The 20,428-nt window shown below is 48.6% G+C and overlaps 1 protein-coding gene across 6 annotated transcripts in view; it reads left to right on the top strand.

The window, feature by feature from the left end:
- Window positions 1-20,428, top strand: part of mef2d (myocyte enhancer factor 2d) — a 63,725-nt gene that overhangs the window by 10,473 nt on the left and 32,824 nt on the right. Inside the window, exon 1 of one of the 6 annotated variants that reach the window (XM_035379534.1) lies at window positions 10,805-11,111. The exons of the other annotated variants lie outside the window; for them this stretch is intronic. The gene's annotated coding sequence lies outside the window, so the exon portion shown is untranslated. Of the gene's footprint in view, window positions 1-10,804; window positions 11,112-20,428 lie in introns of those variants that run through there. 6 annotated transcript variants of the gene reach the window in all.

Raw genomic sequence — 20,428 nt, 5'->3', positions numbered from 1 at the left:
CGTCACACTGCTTATGCTCTGAGGAATCCCAGGGCAGCTGGTTTATTATTATTATTATTATTATTATTATTATTATTATTATTATTATTATTATCATCATCATCTTAATATTTTTTTACTGATCATGGTCTCAGTTGACATAAGTTCTTAGTTGTGAACATCTTACATGCTTGGGTGATTGCGCCATACTCATGTGTGGGGAAGACTTGCAGTAATAGGGTGCGTGTGTGGGTGGGTGCGTGTTTGTTGAAACGCGTGCGTTTTCACATTTTACAGCACCTCGGCTGCCAGGGAGATCAGCGCAATATTCCATGGCTGCCGCACCTCCTACAATGCATGACGGCGTGCGTAGCGAGTCGTGGCTAACATGCAGTGTAGCTATTAGTTAGGCCCTACCTGTCCGCTGTGACTGGCAAACTTTCCGCAACGTGCTCCCCTTTCAAACGAAAGGATTCGGCTCCATTGACTGTGGCGGCGCGTAGGGCACGGGGTGTCGCCTCTGAGCTAGCCGCTCGTTTGGACAGCGCTGGGGATGTTGGCGTTAGCCGGGCTTGTCGAGCGCGTCGGCGTTGAGGGGAAGTGGGCTGCGGGGGACCGCTCCCAGGGTGCTGGCGGGAGAATGGCGGCGTGCGGTCGGAGAGAGAGCAGAGGCGACGTGGGATCAGGCGCAGGCTGCTGCTCCTGCACAGCTGAAACAGCACGCGCCTCGGCCAGGAGCTGAAACCCTACACCCCCGCCCCCCCCCTCTCCCTTTGATCTGTGCGCCTGCCATTTCTCCCTGTTCATCACCTGCCTGCTCCCTCTCTGCTCCCCTCCTCCTCCGTCTCACTTTAATGTTCAGATCATATGAATATATATGCGTGTGTGTATATATAGGCTATACACAGCAGCCTTATGTGTAATGGTGAGCCCTGTGTTGATCATATTCTCTTTTTCTATTTTCTGTGCGTAGGGCTTGATATCACTGGATTCCAAAATAAAGAATTCAGGCTCGGTTTAGCAAACAGCGGCTTGTGTGCTTGGATGGCCCAGAAGTGAAGTCTCAATAGCAAGCGTGCGTGTGATCTCAGTGCCTAACAGAAAGGGGCTGTTATTAAGTATGAAAGCAGGAGGAACGCTGGGATTTTGGCCGCTGAATCACGCTACGCTGTACAGTTATAGTAGACATGTTGAATGTTTTACAAGGCATACAAAAGTGATATGTGGATGTAGGTCGTCAATTATATTTGTGTTGTTCTGTTTCTGTTACCATAGTCAATTACTCGGTCCGTTATTCTCTCTTGGTTATTTCAGTAATCGTTAAGATAAGAAGGTGAACTATTGGACCAAGACTTATTATTACAATAGTTACTGTATGGTGTTACATAAAGTAGATCGATATTTCTTACAATTCAAGTATGGCAATAAATAGGCCATTGCAGTGTAGAAACGCTAGTTATCTCATTTGAAGTATTTTCTTGAGTGACAGAGGTAAATTAGCTAAGAATTTGTTGAATAAAAGCAGATTTCACCTGTTGAAATAAAATGGTCTCTGTGACTTCTAGAGGGCAACTGGTATGGCTTTGTGTAGAGAGACTATGTTTTGGCAGCTGTTAATGCTTTGCAAATAGAAGACAGAGCTCATTTGAATACAGCTACCATTTCAACATGGTGTTAATGAGAACACAGTATGGACTCTAAAGGTAATGTAACAGCTATCAAAAGAGATACTATAAATTGGCAAGTGCCAACCAGAATTTGAATCTGCTGTTGGCACTAGGTTTTTCATTTTTTAAATGGCTAAAAGAAAGCCTTTTGTGCCTTCATTTGCCTTCAGTGCTGTGTGATGTTGGGTTCATGGACTCTAAAGACTAATTTAGAGAGTACTCCATCATGCATACACTGCAGTTGCAACATTTTTGATGTCACTTCACGCCTGTATGGGTCATTGTGCTGTGAATGCATCACTTAATTGCTCCATTCCCGGTGTTGGTTAAGCAGATAAAAGCCTGCTTATTCATCCACATACAGTAGATCCCGGCTGCTAAATCCTGTTCTTGGAGATCCGTCCTGTAGGTTTTCACTCCAACCTTAATTTGGCACACCTGATTCTAGGGTTGCTCGATATATCGAATCGCTCGAAATATCAAATTTAAAAAAAGTGTAATAAGAGCTGCCACCACAGGGCGTGCACGATCTGGTATGTTTAAAAAAATTAATCGTACCTGATGCGGTGGTAAAAAAAAAAAATCCCAGGGAACTAGGGATTGGAATTCTCTTTGAAGCTTGCAAACACCAGTGGTTACCTGTGGCATTGCGGTTTAATGAACCACTGGTGCCAAAAAGAAAATTTCCCCATTTAAGTCCATTCAAAACTACCCTGGCCAAGTTATACTATTTTAGACTGTACTTTTAAGTTCTAAAATGTTTTCACACTGAACTACTTACTTTCCGGGTATTGAGTATCCAGGACACAACTAGCTAGCTGGCTTGTTGTTCCTAGCCAGTTAGGTGGGCAGCTCGATTGCCAGTTTGTCAAACATAATAGGTAGCCTAATTAGTTAGCTAGCTAGCTACCACAACCTCTTATTGTAATTCAAAGTCTTGCTAGCTAGCTTACCAGCTAGTCTTTCTATAAGTAGCTAGCTACTGCAATGTAAAGTGTAGTCAAATGCTAGTATAAAAAATATTGACTGTCTTATTATTTTAACTTACAGAAACGTTATAAACCAATTAGAAATGTCCTTGTCACAACGAGTGACTAGTTTTATTCTATAAAAATCTTGTAGCTAGCTAGCTCTCAATTCTAAGATCATGCCTCCTTGATGCTTTGTGGTTAACATCATTGCTTTGCGATTTCCAGCTCTGCGTTGAATTGGCATCATGCCACAATGAGCAGCACTCAAAGGAATCAATGAAGGGTCTTGCAGCTTCCAAGTAATTGAAAAAACAAATAACAAGATCACATAGAAGATGTGTGACCTTGCTGTCTTACCAACATCCAATAGATGTCAATGATGATTTTTTTTCACATGGCCTCTGACATTTGGTTGTTTACTACTCTATGAGGTATGATTAAAAAGAAAAAAGATGAAAGATTGCCTATACAGTTATTATTATTACAGTTATTACACAGCCCTACCTGATTCTACTAATTAGCAAAATGCTTTGAATGAGGTGCACTTTGTTAGGGTTGCCGTGTAAAACCTACAGGATTTTCGCTCCAGCCCTAACAAAGCACATCTCACTGAACAGCTAGGGATCTTTTTCAGCTGCTAATCGGTAGAATCAGGTGTGCTGAATCAGGGTTGAAGTGAGAAGGTACAGGACGGTAGATCTCCAGGAGCAGGAGCTTGCAGCCCTGCTTCGGTCCTTTCGGTGTTCCATTGGGAGTCTTGTGTAACCGCCCAGGCTGTTTTTCTGTCCGCTGATGCTCATCCCACGGTGGGGTCTGAGTTTTAACCACTCCGTGCTTCTCCGGAGGATTGTTGCTGCTGTTTATGTTATTTAAATGGTTATCACATTACGGCTAAACCCCCAGGCTTAGGGCCTTTTTATCTTTTCCGTTCGTAATAGGCAAGCTGCCAAAGACGGAGGTAGTCTGAGGTAGAAAGCACAGTCCACATTCTTTTCTCTGTACAACATGTGCCACTAGATTTTGTTTGGTATTTCTTTGCTTATATGTTCATTTTTCATCCATTTCAAAGGACCAAGGTTTTCAAAGTATTTTTCTGAGCACTGTCTACTTGTGTTTTAAACAATCTGCAGTAGTTCTCTTAAATATCAAGCAGAAGATGAGATCTCTTTGAGATGCTATCTTGAGAAGATTATATACTGAACTGGGTTTTCTGTATAGCATAAATATTTTCACAGCACTTGACACACCTGTTATTCCTTGTCAAGGGACTCACCTCTAAGCTTTTGAAACTGTGGGTCTAACCATGGAACCGAGATCTGATGAGGTTTTGGAGCGTAAGCTTGTATAGCCTACGTCTTAAATTCTCTTCGTTTACTGTAGGTACCCTTGCATATAATTTTCTTTTCTCCTAAATTTCTAATAACCTTAAATTGAAACTTCACTTGATACAAGTTCTTACACCGACAAAGTATCTGAAAATGTTTGTTTGACATTGTTTGCTGAATTGAAATCTCTGGTATCTCATTTGTACTTAGGCCTAATTGTAGGTTAAGTCAAGTCACCATTAATCGCATCGCCTCTGTGAGCTTCGCAATTAAAAGTTCTGCCTGATAATCAACACTTCCTATCAGTAGTTGCAAATCCTATTTGCTCCCAGCTTGATTGTTCAGTTGGCCTGTTTCTTGTGGCAATCCCAAGATGTTTCACCAGACTTTGAGAGAACTTAATTGAATTCATCGTTTTTGTTCTCCTGGCCAATAATTTGACTGAAAGAAAAGACTACAGCCTCGATTTACTCTAATGGTGATGTACTGTGGTCTTCGTGAGAAGTTGTTATATTTTTTTGATGCTTAAACCGCAGTATAGCCTACATTTGCCTACCAGGGAAATGAATGAGTTTTGAATGTATTGGATGCTGTCTTAGAATGGAATGGAGAGAAGTAGTAGGCTATTTAAATTAAATTTGTTCCTCAGTTAAGGGCAGCATGCGTTGCAGCTGGAAGGAATCTGGGTCTGCACTGAGCCTCAAACCAATATAGCTGTTCTTTGCTCTGCTATTGTACAAATCCAGCATGTTTCCCTGACAGCCGTCGGATCTTAAACACTTGCTGTCAGGTCATAAACTGTGGAGGGGGGAAAAAACAGGAGGACAAACAGGGAAGAAAAAGCTCCGTTTACGGGAGGGTCTCCACAGGCAGCTGATCCTGTAGAGCATTAACAGGTGTAGGCTGGGGGCTGGGGCGGGGAATGGGCGTTAAATAGCCCCCACCCCCCCCCCCCACACCCCCACCTGTAGCCTGTCAGCTGTTGAGAGTCTGTTAAAAAAACGTCAGCTGTTTCTGAGCAGACGACTTGATGCATGTGTATGTGTGTGTGTGTGTGTGTGTGTGTACGCAATAGAGGGAGAGACAGTGCAAGGGCAGTTGGAGGAGGCCCTGTGTGTGTTTCTGTGAGTATGCGTGTGTGTGCGTACGTGTGTGTGTGTGCGTGCATGCGTGTGCACTCACGTGTGTATACGTGTGTGTGTATGACTGCATGTGCATATGTGCGTGAGTGTGTGTGTGTGCGTGAGTGAGTGTGTGAATGCATATGTGTGTGCTGCTCCACTGCACATTAAATGCCTGGTAGCCTGTGGGAATTTATTTACGGGCAGCAGTCAGGCCCCCTGCATTGTGTTCTGTGACAGCTGAGGCGTGCTGAGCTCCTTTCATAACCTCTACTCCTCTACTCCTCTATTCCTCTGCTAAACTCCTCTATTCCTCTGCTCCTCTATTCCTGTACTCTACTCCTCTGTTCCTCTACTCCTCTACTGCTCTTCTCTTCTACTCCTCTACTGCTCTACTCCTTTATTCATCTACTTCTCTTCTCCTCTATTCCTATACTCCTCTACATCTCTACTCCTCTACTCCAGCTTCATTATTGAAGTCACCTACAGCAGCACAGGCAGCTGCTGTGCTCTGTGGGGTCTGTCCTGTGCACCCTGGCCTGTGTCACACAGAGGGACAGGATGTTCACGGCACAGGCAGCTGACAGCTGACCGTTACTGCAGTGTGTTGTTTTTTTGTGATTTATTGGACTTGAATATAACGCCCTGCTCAAATAAACACTTTAAACATTTAAAATGAATGTTTAAGCCTGGTTAAGCCAGCTGTTGTGTCCTCATTGTTTGGAAGCTGGCAGTTGGTAGCAGAATGTGTTTCCAGGTTCACCTTGTGACATATTTCAGGGGAGGACGTACAGTAAGCCGGTGCATTTCTGAGGGCGTGTGCCCGCTCGCTCCTCTGTCTTTCTCCATGTTCACGTTCGCTTTGGTGGCTCAGCGTGCCAGCCTGGCCGAAAAATGGGAAAACGGCGGTTCCCGGCCTTTCCAGTGAACCCACAGCTCCCCACACCGCTGGGGCTGTCTTCAGGAAGGCGGCGTGGTGGTGTCCTCACGGGGACCCCCCGCCGTGTCCCTTGCTCTGCCCCGATCTGCCCCGCTCTGCACCCCCCCGTCATTCGCAGCACTGCTCAGGGGCTCACGGCGTTTCATGTGAGAGGTGGGCGGGGGGTTGGGGCTCCTGACGGACACGGCCAGGTTGGCGTGCGGAGCGAGGGAGCCCGGGCGAGAACAGGGCCGTCTGTTGGCTTTCGCCCGAGTCCCCCCTCACCTCTGCCCTTTAAACAGCGCCTGGGCCGCGGCGTGCCCTCTGCCAACGTCCAGGGACTGGCAGCGCGAGACGGGCACTTGGCTCGGCGGGGGGGGGGGGGGGGGGGGGACAGGAGCTTCCTGCCTCCCGTCCGTAAGGTCTGACCGGCGGTGCGTTTGGACAGCCCCCGTTCCTTCACACGCAGCGTCGCAGCTGTCGCAGGGCACCGAAGCCACTCTGCCTTACGTCCGGTGGGAATCAGAGACCCAAGACAAAAAACCGAGCGAGCAACGATTTCAAAATGGCAAATGTGTAAATACGTTTTTTTTTTTGTGCGGAAAGCCTGGTAGCAATGTGTGTTCCTGTGGGGAAGCCTTTGTATTCTCCACGCTAAAAACAAACGTGTTTTGTGCTGTGATCAAGCCAGTCGTATTTTCGGGGTGCTGCGCGTGTAAAATAGGTCACCGATCCGTCCCGCGCAGAGCTAAACTGTGAGTAATCGAGCCTGCTTGTTTACACTGCGCCGGTTTCTGTTCTCCCCCGGGGCGACTCTGCGAGGCCGGGGCTGACCGAGCGCTGTGCGCGCGCTAAGCGTCGGCTCGATTTGCGGGAGGGCCCGTGTGTGTCTGTGTTCCGGGGGCCCCGTTTGATGTGTCCGCCGAGGCGGGCGGGGACTCCCGCGTCTTGTCTTTAACGGGCGGGGGAGCACAGCTGTTGGAGCCGCAGCGCTCGACGGTGGGCCTTCGTGTCGGGAGAGCGCTCCGCAGCTGTCCTCGCTGAGATGCCTGTGATTGTGCTAACCGAACGAACCGGGTGACTCAGGCCCCGGGTTCCCGTCCAGGCCTGGGGGCTCTTCGGATACGGCCTCCTCCCGTTGCAGGGGTGAATAGATCCGTTCAACCGTTCATTTAATCAATTTGTTTTATTCGGCGTTCACTTTATCAGTGAACGCCGAATAAAACCATCACTGAGATGGGAAGGGAGATGTGGTTCACGGGAGAAAAAAATGGAATAGCACAGTTTGGAAGGACCTTGGAAGGACAATAATATGAACATTTATTCATTTAATTATGGAACTTGAATGTGCAGTCATGATTATTGCTATCTGCCCAGTAAAATCGTCTTTAATATTGGTATTAACAAGGCAGAGCATAGGATGGTGACTTTTGCTTTTTTATGTTTTGTACAGAAGAGTAGGCTATTAGCCTAGTTAGTTAAATGTCCTAGATGTGAAACAGTGTAGTAAGATTTCATTGTAAAATATGCTAGCTAGTTCATATATTATTAATTTGTTGTTTCAGTTTACACTTAATTCAGATCAGGGAGTTTAGTAACTGTTGTGAACAAAAGCCCCTTTTGCACATGGAACCCACCACATTGCCGGGTTCACTTATCTGAGTTAGTCTGTGGTTTTCCCCATTCTCCCACAGTATCCTATTGGGAAACATTCTGTGTTAAATCTGTCATCATGTGGATGGATCAGGCTGGGCAGTATGTCTACCCTCCGAAGCAATGCTTGACAAATATTAACTTTACGTTAATTCATCTTTAAAATAACCAGATATTTAGAAAAGTTCTGGTAGAGATGTAAACCCTAGCAAAAGAACACATTTGATGTGTGATCATTTCAAGATAACTTATGGTAACATCTGTAGCCTATATAGCTTAGCTATATGATCAAAAATTGCTAATGTTGGATAATTAAATGGAAACATGGTTTATGAGCCAAAAAAATCGATATTTGTATGTGGAATTGTTTTCAGTAAAATGCAACAAATGTAATTATGTTAACCAAGTTAGATAGGTATAGCTAGCTATCTGCCATTGATATTAGCACTTGCCAGCTTGCTACATTGGGCAAAGCAACTTAAAACTGGAAGAGATTAACACAGATGCTTACCAGAGAGAAGTATTGCATAGTGCACAGTTCTTGTGGCAACAATGACACTGGTGTTCTTGCAGTAGACAAAGCCAAGTCGAGCAAGGACAGCAGCAGTTTTTCCAATCCTAAAAAGGCTAAATGTTCAAATTTCCCTCTCAAAATCACAAAAATGTGTTCCACAAATGTTCCACAAAAAGGATTTACTTAGGAAGGTCGTAGCCTTTTGTGTGCTTTATCTGGGAATGTGGTGTGGTGAAAGAGTTGCGTAAATCTTACTAGGTTCTGACTTGGTGAATTGGAGGAACGGAAAATCAGCTGTTCACACATGGAACCGACACAGAAAATTGCTGGGACATTTGTGGGTTAAAATACAGGTGTGAAAGGGGCTTACCATCACAGAGATAGTATGTATGTTTGTTAGCATGGCATCCTTCAGTTTTATGCTGATATTGTATCAGTGAAAGAAGAGAGGGATTAGGCCACTTGATTCGTAAGTTGTCTGTTTCATCAGAATACTTGCTGATGCGACGTGTTTCACAAACGGTCGGCTGTACACGACAGCTTTGTAGCACCGCAGAGCGTTCACACCAGCTTTCCTCACTTTGTTTCACTGTAGCTGGTTAACAGTCAAATAAGGCATTAGAGTGGATTTCTCTGTGTGATACTTATGGCCTTTAATACTGCCAGATCTGTGAATAAGGACCCAATGTGAGGAGCAGCAGTAAATTTAGACCTCCGCACCCATCCATGTGAGCCTGGGTGAGGCGCAGTACTGGACTCTGTAAAACGGCTAGTTTAGAGGGTTCTGTTAGGCCAGTTTCACAAGGCTCTTCTGAGGCAGGACTCCAGCCTGGAACCTCTCCAAACGTTCTGGGAGTTTATGTTTTGCTTCGCTGTGAGCTGCACCGTTCTGCTTATGCTTTTTTTCCAGCGAATCGCGGTAGCGTTCCCATAGTAACTAACAAAACAAGCAGGCTGCTCTTCCTTTGGTCAAAACTGGAAAAAAAGGGAAGCCGTGCCGGTCTTTAAATGTGTGAGAAGGCAGTTCACAGGCCTGTTCTGTCAGGGGCTCAGATGGCTAACGTCCATTAGCTAAAATCCGTGTCGAATTTTGGCCGTAGTTGCTAGCGCACGCTTGCGTTTTGCTTTATACGTCACAAGGAAAGAATCCAGTATAGACGGGAGAACATGGCTAACACATTTGCCGTAACAGCAGTCACACGGCCCAGCCTGATATTTGAAAACTCAGTTGTTACGGCTGTCAGTTGTGAAACCAGACAATATACCAGGCTTCAGCAGTGTCTCTGTACATTGCAACCTGTGCTAAAGCCTGTATGGAGGAGCTGGCTCCAGGGACACCTGTAGAGACGCTGTACTGAACACACAGGTGATACGCACCTGAACGTGCTTCAGGTAGCCTTAGCGAGGGCCCTTGGAGATGAACGCAGCGGGCAGGAATAAGGAGGCCGTTGTGGCTCTACTGCAGAGCTCCAGGCCCCCTGGCAGCCTGGGCTGATCCCCGCTGCACGTGCCTGTCCTCCATCGCGTCCTCGCCGTTGTTTTCTGAATCTTAAGAATCCGATTGGATGCCGGGGAGGACGACGCGCTCGCTGCTCGCTCCTTCGGCGACTCCCGCGTCTCCCTCTCGCTCTCCCGCTGGAGTCCATGCGGCCAGCGCCGCCGCCGCCGCCGCGGGAAGAGCGGGGCGCACGGGCGCACAAATCCCCTTATTAGGCCGCGCGCCAGCTGGACCCGCGCTGCGCGGAGACCCCTGGGGACGGCTGGGCTGTTCTGGGGGGAAACGGCTCCTGTTCATGTCCATTCACTTGGCTTTCATACGGCTGTCATAAAAACGTGTTACTTTGCTTTTGGGCCCTTTAAGGTCCATGTAGCCTACGTGTTTTTTTTTTTACTTTAGTGTACAGATGGGCTTCTTGAAACAAAAGGGCACAAAGTTTCCCCAAACGTTGCTGTGTTAAAATGTGATTCCCCTTTAGAATTTAGCCTAGCTGTTGCTTGACCCACGCGAGCGAGAGCACCAAAGAGCTTCTCACTGCAGATCTTTTCCACTCTGTTCATTTTTTTTTCCCTCGAAGCTGAATGATGCAACTGTTACCCAAGCCGGTGGAATCTCACCGAGTCCCTCCGTTCCAGCACATGAAACTCCTAAAGCAGTGACCTCACCCAACCTATAACTCACACCCCGCCCTGCCTGGGAACACACGGTCCGTGGAAACGGGCCCAGTCCATTCCACAAGAACAGCCACCTCGGGGCGGCCATTTCTGCGTAGAAACCTGGCGTGTCCTACGTGACGAAGCCTGGGAGCGTGCGTTCACGCCGGACCACATGCACGCGGTCCACGCCGGCGGACAGCTGTGAGGGTGAGGGCAGAGGGAGGAGGGGGGGGGGGGGGGGGGTCACACAAAAGGTGAGAGAGCAGCTGCGGCTGCGTTTACCGAGACCCGCAAATCCGAGGAGAGAATTTGCACACCATGTGCGCGGGGGTGCGGGGGGTGGGGGGGGGGGGGTAACGACGGGCTGACAAACAGCTTTACTACAGCCTAACCCCCCCCCCCCCCCCCCCACTCCCCCCAGCCCTCTGACAGCTCCTAGCTCTCACCGTCCTCTCAATTACCGCTAAGGGCAGCCATGAATGCGTGGCAGTTGCCGGGGGCTGGAAGGAGGGACGGGTGCGGGGGTCAGAGCCGAAGGAAGAGGCAACACAGGAAGGAGACTCCGCGGGGGGTCATTTGCGGAACGGTCACTCCTCTCTCAGGCGGTCCCAGGACAGGAGCTGTTCCCCCCGAAGCGTCCTTTCGCTCGTGCAGAGGCTCACCTCGGCCCCGGGACTGCTGGGCGTGCGACCGTGTCCTGCGCTTCGCTGGGATTCAGCGCGCGTTCAGCTCTGCTCTTTTCCGTACCGCTTGGCAGAACCCCGCGCGCGTCGCTTCCGCCCGTCCCGACTGCAGGAGTAGTCCGAGGGTAAGGGCCGTTGCTGTTACGTTGCTCTGTGTAGCAGGCTTCTCTTTAGGCCTGGAGACAGAAGAGATGTTAGCCGGCTGCTTCAGAGTTTTTAACCCTTTCGGTCCTTAATTTGGGAAAGGACCTTTATTTTGGTGGTCATGTTTCACTTTACATGTCTATGGCTAAAGAGAGAAAGGTATTTTGTTCGAATGGTTGACACTCGGTTTGTGAACTAGCACTTCTGCCTACTTTTTAGTTCCTTGGGCTAATGCATGTCTCTTGCTTTGCACAAATCAAAAGGAAACAAAATCTTGGGCCTAAACCAGAATTTACCAAATGAAGCTCTGTACCTCTGGCTCTGTATTTTTTGCTGTTTGTGTGTTTTTGCTGGTGTAGGTGGCCAGTGGCTGTGGACTGCTGATGACTGTACAGCTACATGCAGTGGCTTAACTGCGCTCAGGTTTAATATATATGAGGTGGGGTGCAGTGGCTTAACTGTGCTCAGGGTTAATGTTCATGTAGTTGAATGCAGTGGCTTAACTGTGCTCTGGGTTCATATTTGTGCTGTAGAGTGCAGTGGCTTTTCTGTGGGTTAATACTCACTCAGGGTTAATGCCCACTCTGGAGGCTCACACTAGCCAGTGGTGGTGGAGGTGACATTCCTCCTTTCTCTCTGGAAAAGTGCTATGAGATTAAATGAAAGGCTTGATGGAAATGCAGTGAGTTCACAGATGCATTAATTACGTGAGTTTCCCTGAGCTGGTGAGTAATTGTGATACTAATATGACAAAAGCACCAGGTTCAGCTGGCTTGTCTCATCTTGATTAGTGGGACTCTAATGATTGAAGTGATTCTGTTCTCCCAGTGGCTTTAGCTGCCTGTACACAGTGACTGTTATGATACGGGTCTGTGTTTTCTGTCAGTTAGGCTATATCACAGAAAATACACCTAGCACATTTTTTCACCGCAGTGAACATAAAGAAGCATTCTGTGAAGCATTATTGCTATAAGCTATGATACACATGTGGGAAGATTAAGTGATCCTTGTGGGCAACTTGGTGCCACTTGGCTAATTTCTGGTTAATTCCATAGCCATTTTACACACCCCCTGCAGTGCTTTGGTAAAGGTATGTGTGAGGCTATATGGTAAAGTCTGTCCGTACATGCAAGAAGTTACTATAACAGTCTTTCTGACAAAGCAAAGGAAATTTGCCTTGCCATTGCTTTGCCTTTAAATGATAGGTAAGCCATGGGATGTTTCAGCTCCACCTGAGTGGTCTCAGAGGGGTCTGTTTCAGTGACATGATCTGTGTGCGTGGGGTGTAAGCTCGGAGCTTTATTGAACGAAACAGGAACATTTTCTCTGCAGCATTGTTTAATGTGTTTGCTGTGCTCAGTGGCAAACCCGTCTGCTTAACCAGGGGATGAGAAACCGGACGCAGGCTTGGGATTACTGCTTATCCAGCTCATTACCATCACCTGTGCAAAAAGATCTGAGCATTAAATGGAAACGAGTCGCACTTTCTTTCGATATGAATGCAATTAAAATTGATGAAGGTGCATGTTTTAGCACTAGTGCTAAAAATAGAGTGAGAAAGTCAACAAATACGTGACGTGAAGAAGGGAGAGAACAGAATAGAACACGAGGTCCCGGACGACAGTCACTGAAGAGGTGTGGTTTTGGAGTCCTAGAGGGGAAAAAAAGAATAATTTTATAATGAGTTCCAGATCATTTACCTGTTTAATTATTGGTTGTTAATTTATATGAATCTACGCAGCATTTTACATGCCCGAACACGCACACGCACACACACACACACACACGCAGAAATGCGCACACAAATGCATGCGCATGCTCAGGCTTCCTCAGAGATAGTGTGCTCTGCAAATCTAATTTCTTTTTTTTTTTTCTTTTTTCCTCTTGAAGAATTATTGGTAGTTTGACAACAGCAGGGACAGGAGGCACTGAGAGAGAGGGAGAGAGAGAGAGAGAGCGAGGGGAAGAGCGGGCAGATTGATTGTGCTCCTGATGCACTGTTAATGATTACCTGTTCCCGTCCACGGCCGTTACCTGTCTGCTGCCCACAGAGGAAGAGGAAGTGCACGGTCAGGGCTGCCATCGCTTTGAGCTGCTGCTCAATGCAGCAACAGATTTGCATTGCCATCAAAGACACATTCATAGCATTAAATTAACCGATGTAAGCTGAGTCACCATGATACAGCCCAGAACGAATCCCTGGGAAGTGCCAGTCGTTTTTTTGGAAACTAAGGTTTTTTTTTTTTTTGCCTTTGAAATTCCACAAATATTTTTCTCAGACTAAAACAGTTTGTACTATCAGAAAGAACTTTTGGCAGGTTTAATAATGACTGTGATACACATAAAATAGTTAAACCGCCGACAAAACAATTGCAATCATTGTGCTGATGTTGAGCAGGAGGAATAGGAGTGTGCTAATAATGGTGGAAACAATCAGACCACAGTTGTGCACGGCCTGTTCTCTACCGTGGGTGCAGTGCATTTTATTGATTTGAAATGCATTCCTGTCTACACAACCAAGCCATAAAAAAACATATTTGTTTTGTCCTGCCATTTTATATTAGATAATCATCCTCCCGTGAGGATATTTTTCCTCCCAAGTTGTGCTAGTAGGATGGTGAAGAGAAGATGTGAGATGTTTCTAGGCCTGCTCGTTACAGTATGGAAACACTGAACTAAGTTGAAAGACGCGCTAGCCTAGAGCGAACCGTTGGAGATGCGGAAAATGCAATTTTTTTTTGGGAAAGAAGAAAGATTCTAGGGCATGACTCATTGTGAAGCCGGGGAGGACGGAAATGAACGGTGGCTGCAGTGTTTGCACCACAGGGACACGTCTGAGAAAAGAGGAAGGAATGCAGTAACGAAGTACCCCTCGTCCTTCAGTCTTCTTACGTCTTCCGTTATGCAAGGAAAACACGTCTGTTTTTGTCAGTCAGTCGCTTGCCTGGCGGCATTTGCAACCAAGAAGAAATACACGAGCGCTATTCTGTGCTGAGAGCATGTGCGGAGTGTGTTTGTGCTGTCCCAACACTTGAAACCTTTATAATGAGATAATGTCTCAAAATCGGTTTTCTCCTGCGATCTAGCCTATCTGCCAGGAAGTGAAGTAAATGAATTTTTATTTAAAATGTCCCTGCAAAAAGTGTTAGACATTATTTTCATCCATTTGAGTAGGAACCTTGATGAACACAGGGGCCATCTTGCTTTTCTTAAGTCCGGCTTGTGCGTCAGCACGTCGGCCGGTTGGTCCGGCGTGCGGTGGAAGGGGAAGTGAGAAACGGAGCCTTCGCCGCGGCGGCATTCGGAGCAGCGGAGCACGCCGGCCGCGACCACGCCGACGACTCGGGCCTCAAACACTGCGTCTGTTTTGAGCGGTTATTTTTGGAAACTCGTCGAGCGTCTGGAAATAGAACAGCTGACCTTTTTTGTCTGGCGGTGGCAGCCTTCCATTGAGGAGAACACGTTAGTCATGGAGATCCTCCCCCCCCCACCCCCCCACCCCCGCCACAATGTTGTCGCATGCATGTCATCGCCGTGGCAACAGGGCGCGTCCTCCAAAGGCCTTTATCTCGCATCTTGGCCCGAGGTGGTATGCGGGCCGCAGGCAGGTGCTGCGTATGGGAGCGCAGGGCGCGGGGCGCGGGGCAGGGCGGCGGCAGGCGGAAGCCTGGGTGGCGTCTCTGGCGGGTTGTTGCCGTACAGGTTGGGCAGCGTTGCCGCTGTTGATTGTCAGGGTGTATCGGAGTTCATTTCAAATGTCAGCAATGCTGGAGCTGCGGGTCATCATCCACACCTCGCCGCCTGCCGCCTGCCCTGTGACCATGTTCCGCTGGAGAGGGGCGTGCAGTGCCACTGCGTGGGGGCGCGCGCGTGTGTGTGTGTGTGTGTGTGTGTGTGTGTGTGTGTGGTTTAGTCAGAGTGCTTGTGTAAGGGTGCGTCTGTGTATAGTTTAGCGAATGTGCTTATGTAAGGGTGTGTGTTAGTGCATGTGTGTGTGCGTGAGTGCGTACTTTAGCGAGAGTGCTTATGTAAGGGTGTGTGTTAGTGCATGTGTGTGTGCGTGAGTGCGTACTTCAGCGAGAGTGCTTATGTAAGGGTGTGTGTTAGTGCGTGTGTGAGTGTGTACTTTAGTGAGAGTGCTTATGTAAGGGTGTGTGTTAGTGCGTGTGTGAGTGTGTACTTTAGTGAGAGTGCTTATGTAAGGGTGTGTGTTAGTGCGTGTGTGAGTGTGTACTTCAGCGAGAGTGCTTATGTAAGGGTGTGTGTTAGTGCGTGTGTGAGTGTGTACTTTAGTGAGAGTGCTTATGTAAGGGTGTGTGTTAGTGCATGTGCGTGTGCGTGAGTGCGTACTTTAGCAAGAGTGCTTATGTAAGGGTGTGTGTTAGTGCATGTGTGTGTGTTTGAGTGTGTACTTTAGCGAGAGTGCTTAGGTAAGGGTGTGTGTTAGTGCATGTGTGAGTGTGTACTTCAGCGGGAGTGCTTATGTAAGGGTGTGTGTTAGTGCGTGTGTGAGTGTGTACTTCAGCGGGAGTGCTTATGTAAGGGTGTGTGTTAGTGCATGTGTGTGTGTTTGAGTGTGTACTTTAGCGAGAGTGCTTATGTAAGGGTGTGTGTTAGTGCGTGTGTGAGTGTGTACTTCAGCGGGAGTGCTTATGTAAGGGTGTGTGTGAATTCTGAGGAGCGTGATTGACGAGCTGAGGAACACTGATCCCTCTCCCTCCCCCACAGAGAAGTGCTGTCCTTGCATCTCCACACCCTGCGGTCAGCGGATCGGGTTCCGCTCAGCCAGGGCCTCCAGCTATCCCACGCCGCATTGCTGCCGGGTCCCTCGCAGGCTCTCGGCTACGCTGGCGGAAAGCTAACTCGCGGTAGCGCAGGGGCTAGCGGTCGCTCCCGTCTATGCGATGGAGGCGGCGGGCCGACACTGGCCGGCGCTGGCCGGCGCGGCGAGCCCTCGGCGGTCCCAGAGCGGCGCGCGGAGCTAGCGCTGTCCCACTTAGCGCCCGCGTGGGCGGGGCTGCTGACCTGCTGGAATCACAGGCAGGGCTGGAGTCCTCTGTGACTTGGCCATGAACAGGACAGCTGCAGCCTGGTACAGCCCAGCCCAGCGCAGCCCAGCCAAGCGGGCGGGGTGGTGTGGGGCGGCGTGGGGCGGCGTGGGGGCTCGGGCCATGGGAGCCCTCGCCAGGCCCGGTGTCCGCTGCTCCCTCCGCGCCTCATAAGCGTACCCGCGTGTGTCAGGCTGTCATCTGCGCTGTTTCACAACCCTACATTACGCCCTCAGACCACGTGCTCCTCTCCCTCACTGACCGTGACTAACCCTGGTAAATTTAGGCCTGCTAGCGGACGGCTGTCCGTCGACGCCTCACAAGGTCCTGACTGACCGCGCTCGTTAGGATCCCCTGGCTGCCTGTGCCAAACCGAGGGGGTTCTCCAGGGTCCTGGCAGAATTCCTCACCCCCCGCTCTCTCAGTTTCTCCATCTGATCATCCCCCGGTTTAGCTGCCAGTAGCCCCTCTCTCTCTCTCCACCTGTGCTGATGTGTGCTGAACATGCTGGCAGAGGCCAACCGAGCCGTGCGTCAACCATGTCCGCACCTTCGCCCTAATCCACTTCCAAACTGATGGAAGGCACTGTATTGAGGCAACTTCCCAATGGGAATTATTCATCTTCTTTTGCTTCCTGGCCTCGTTCGCATCACCCCAGATCGGTGTGATTAACTGGATGTTGACGATGTACGTCATGTGACCGATGTGACGGATTCCCCTGACGCTGAACCCCGCTGCCACGCTCGACAGACGGCTCGGCGCGTTCCTTCACACTCAGTTTCACAGCGCGCCCTTTTGGGTAGCCGCGCAGTTTTTAGTCCTTGGTTAGCATTGCGATGCTAACGCTGCAGCGTCGCCTGAGGTCTTTGGCTTCTAAGGCCTGGAATGGTAAGCGGGTTTGGGGAGAGGCGGGGTAGGGGCTTGGAGCTGCAGGAGAGCTGCGTCTGATTGTTTTGTGTGATTGGCTCGTGCTGGAGACGCTTTGATTAAGCAGCAGGCTGGCGGTGACGGGCCAGTGTGGAGTGGGAAAGGTGATGGATTTCTCTGCGCTCTTTTGGCCGAGCTCCAGACCCCCCCCCCCCCCCCCACCCCCAGGGTACAGGCTGTAATCTCAGAGCCCCAGGCTGCCTCACAATGACTTACAACACAGCTAGTCCCCCGCAGCCCCCCCCCCCCCCCCCCCCGCACTCATTCGACTTGTTTGAGTCCCGAAATAAACTGAATTTTTCATTAAGACTGAAGTCACAATTGTCTTCATTCGGTAAAGTTATCTCAATTAGTGTCAATCAACAAGGCTCATTTTACAGAATAAGCAACGATAGGACTCTTGAAAAATGTGTGTGTGTGTGCGCGTGCGTGTGTGGTTGTGCGTATGTGCGTGTGAGTATCAGCATGTGTGGATGTGCACGTGTTTGTGTGCATTTGCATTGTGTATTTGGGTCACCCTGGAGACCCGTCTCTCCACTGTAAAATAAGAATCACACAGCTGGATGAACAAGGATCCAGTTTTGCCCCTAATTTTCACACCTCCGTTCTCATTTTCCGTTTCAGTGGGGTTCTACATAAAGAGCGGAAACGTTTACTCTGACGGGCTTCGGACGTAAGGAACCCTGCTTCGGGGGCTGGATTTACTGGCCTACACCTGCTTTTGAGGATGGCATTGGAAATCCCCCCTTAAATTTCTGAGTTGTCGTTGTCATGCTTGTTTGTTTGTGTGTGTGGCTCTTTTGTTTGCATGTGTGCCTTCCCTGTTGTGCATGTGTCAGCTGTGGCTCCAGATCCTTTCCACGATAGGACGCCTCAGTCAAATCGCGGCTCTCGAGAAGAGGATCAGTTAAGGTGAAGTCAGATGTTCACTGAGGGATGAAAGGCCCACATCCAGCCCCAGATACCTTGCCTTTGTAATACTGCTTTAAGCTGGAAGTTTTTTTGTATCGTCATACCTCTGGGTTCACTCTGAGGCCACCTCCCATAATGACGATGATTAGCCGTGAGCACGTCTGTGTAAAGGTGTTATTGAGAAGGGCTTCGTGGCATTTTCTTCAGGTCGGACCTGAGCCTGAAACGCTGGAGGCCTCCTGTAGGCCGATATGGCCCAGTGTGAGTGCGATTGAGGGTGCTGGTGTGATCCAGAGCTGGGCCTGGGACTGGGCCTCTCGGAGCATGAAGGGCGGGCGGCTGGTTTCCGAGCGGCCCGGCGGATAAAGAAGCCTTTTCACGTCAGCTGACCTCGCAGCCAGAACACAGCACGCGGCCCCCCTGCCCTTGAGCTGCAGGCTGTGCTCCGGATAGCCCAGAGAGAATCCTCCAATCAGCACCGCTCACGCTGCTCCGCTGAGTATCGCATGAAGTGGATCGCTGCCTTTTGATTGGTGGTTTCCCTGCGGCCTGTAACCCGGTTTTCTCATGGCTTCATTCTTATTTAGAATTTTCTGTTATGATGGGACGTGATACTGGCTTATTGCTGATAGCTCTGATTTATAATTGGGATTCTAATACTGTAGAAAGATTACTATGCCGAGATTGTTGTGGACCAACATTCAGCCTCTCTCTTCTTTCAGTGTTAGGGATGCATTCAACTCCAGTGCCATTGATCTGACGCATTACCACGTTCGTGTTTATAACATATAAATAAGATATGTTCTAGTTGTAGTGTATGTACTGTAACCGAGCGCTGTTTAAAGACACACACACAGGTGGTTCAGGAAGCAGACCGCTTCTTTTTCACCTTAAGGTTTGATCGGTTAGTTCATTTCAACATGGATCTGTTATGTAACAGTGTGGAGGGAAACATAGCCTGCATAAAAATGAGCAAAGCAAATGATTTCATGAATAAATTCATGATTCTGGGATTCAGATAATTATTTCATGGATTTATTCATTTATTCCCATTTAGATTTTCTCTGTGTTCGTGCGTTAGGCCAATACGAGGCCAAAGTGGGCAAACTCGAGCGCGTTGCTCTTCCGGCATTGTTCAGACCCATAAGGCACGTTGATGTCGAAAGGATGCTGTAAAGTGGGTGATGTCACAGCTCCGCCCCCAGAAGCAGCCCCCGGGTCTCCGTGGCGAGCTGGGGAAGTGGAGCAGCGAGCGGCGAGCTGAGGAAGTGGAGCGGCGAGCGGCGCTCTGAGCTGTGGCCTCCCCAGGCCCTGGCCCAGTGACTCACTGTGCGTGCCGCTCTGCCTCTCAGCCCAGCTCTGTGCGAACTGGCGCTGAGCGGGCCGTTTAGGGCCGATCTGGATTTGACTTCTCCTCACAGTCGTCAGCAGCGAGTCCTTGTGAAGTGCTTTTTTTTTTTTTTTTTTTTTTAATTATCCCCTTAAATAATGCCTCAGTTCTAAATAGGGTCGCTAAAGCTCAGAAGATTTCTGGTAAATTCCTGGAATCTTTCTGGAAACTTTACATGGGAAGTTAAGAATTTTTTGCTGAGTTTGAATATGAAATGTCAGCTTATACTAGTGAATTGTTTCTTTGTGGAAAATGAACATAAAATGGGAGTTCACTGTGACATGTTTTGGTTTCACTTTCATTTTATGCACAGATAATTGTCAGCATTCCTTTTAATGGGAATTCAGTGGAAATGCAACCACAGGGGTTTCCTCTGTCAGAGGGAGTGAAAGTGAAAGTTATTGTTCAGTGAAAGAATCCCATGTAAAAATAAAATTAATTTAATCAATGTTCAACCAAAAACTAAATAGTTTATTTTTAGTTTATAGTTTATTTCTACTAGTAGGTTTTGCGATTATGTCGTCTTATAAGGTAAAATGTTTATGTTTCCATAAGCATATGGCGATGGTAAATGCAGCCTGTGCAAATAGCCCCCACAATTTTCCTTTCATTCCTGGTAATTCCCATGTATCCTCATTAACTCCCGTATTTTCCCGTTAATTCCCAGGGAAAGTTTCAACCCCTGAATATTCCTGGAATTTTGCAACCCTAGTGCTAAACTCAAGTAGGTTTTGTTTTTCAGTTAATTGCCTCCAGGTTTGATTTATTCTGGATTTTTCCTTCGTAAGAGGGACGTGTGTGGCTAGTGCATTCACATGCTCTGCGTCACATTGGGCAGGCAGGCAGGCAGGCAGGCAGGCTTTGGCCGGGGGCCTGTGGAGATCAGTGGTGTGGAGGTGATGTCTCCAGTGAAGCTGACACAGCACAGCCTCTCTCCGGCTGCCCTGAAGGTTCTGTAGCGCGCAGCACCCTCACCCCTCCCCCGGGGAAAACAAACCCTGGGAGAAGGGTTCCCTCGCGG

The sequence above is a fragment of the Anguilla anguilla genome, chromosome 1 (assembly GCF_013347855.1).
Source record: "Anguilla anguilla isolate fAngAng1 chromosome 1, fAngAng1.pri, whole genome shotgun sequence".
NCBI classification, from domain to species: domain Eukaryota; kingdom Metazoa; phylum Chordata; class Actinopteri; order Anguilliformes; family Anguillidae; genus Anguilla; species Anguilla anguilla.
This window is presented reverse-complemented; position numbering and strand designations above follow the sequence as displayed.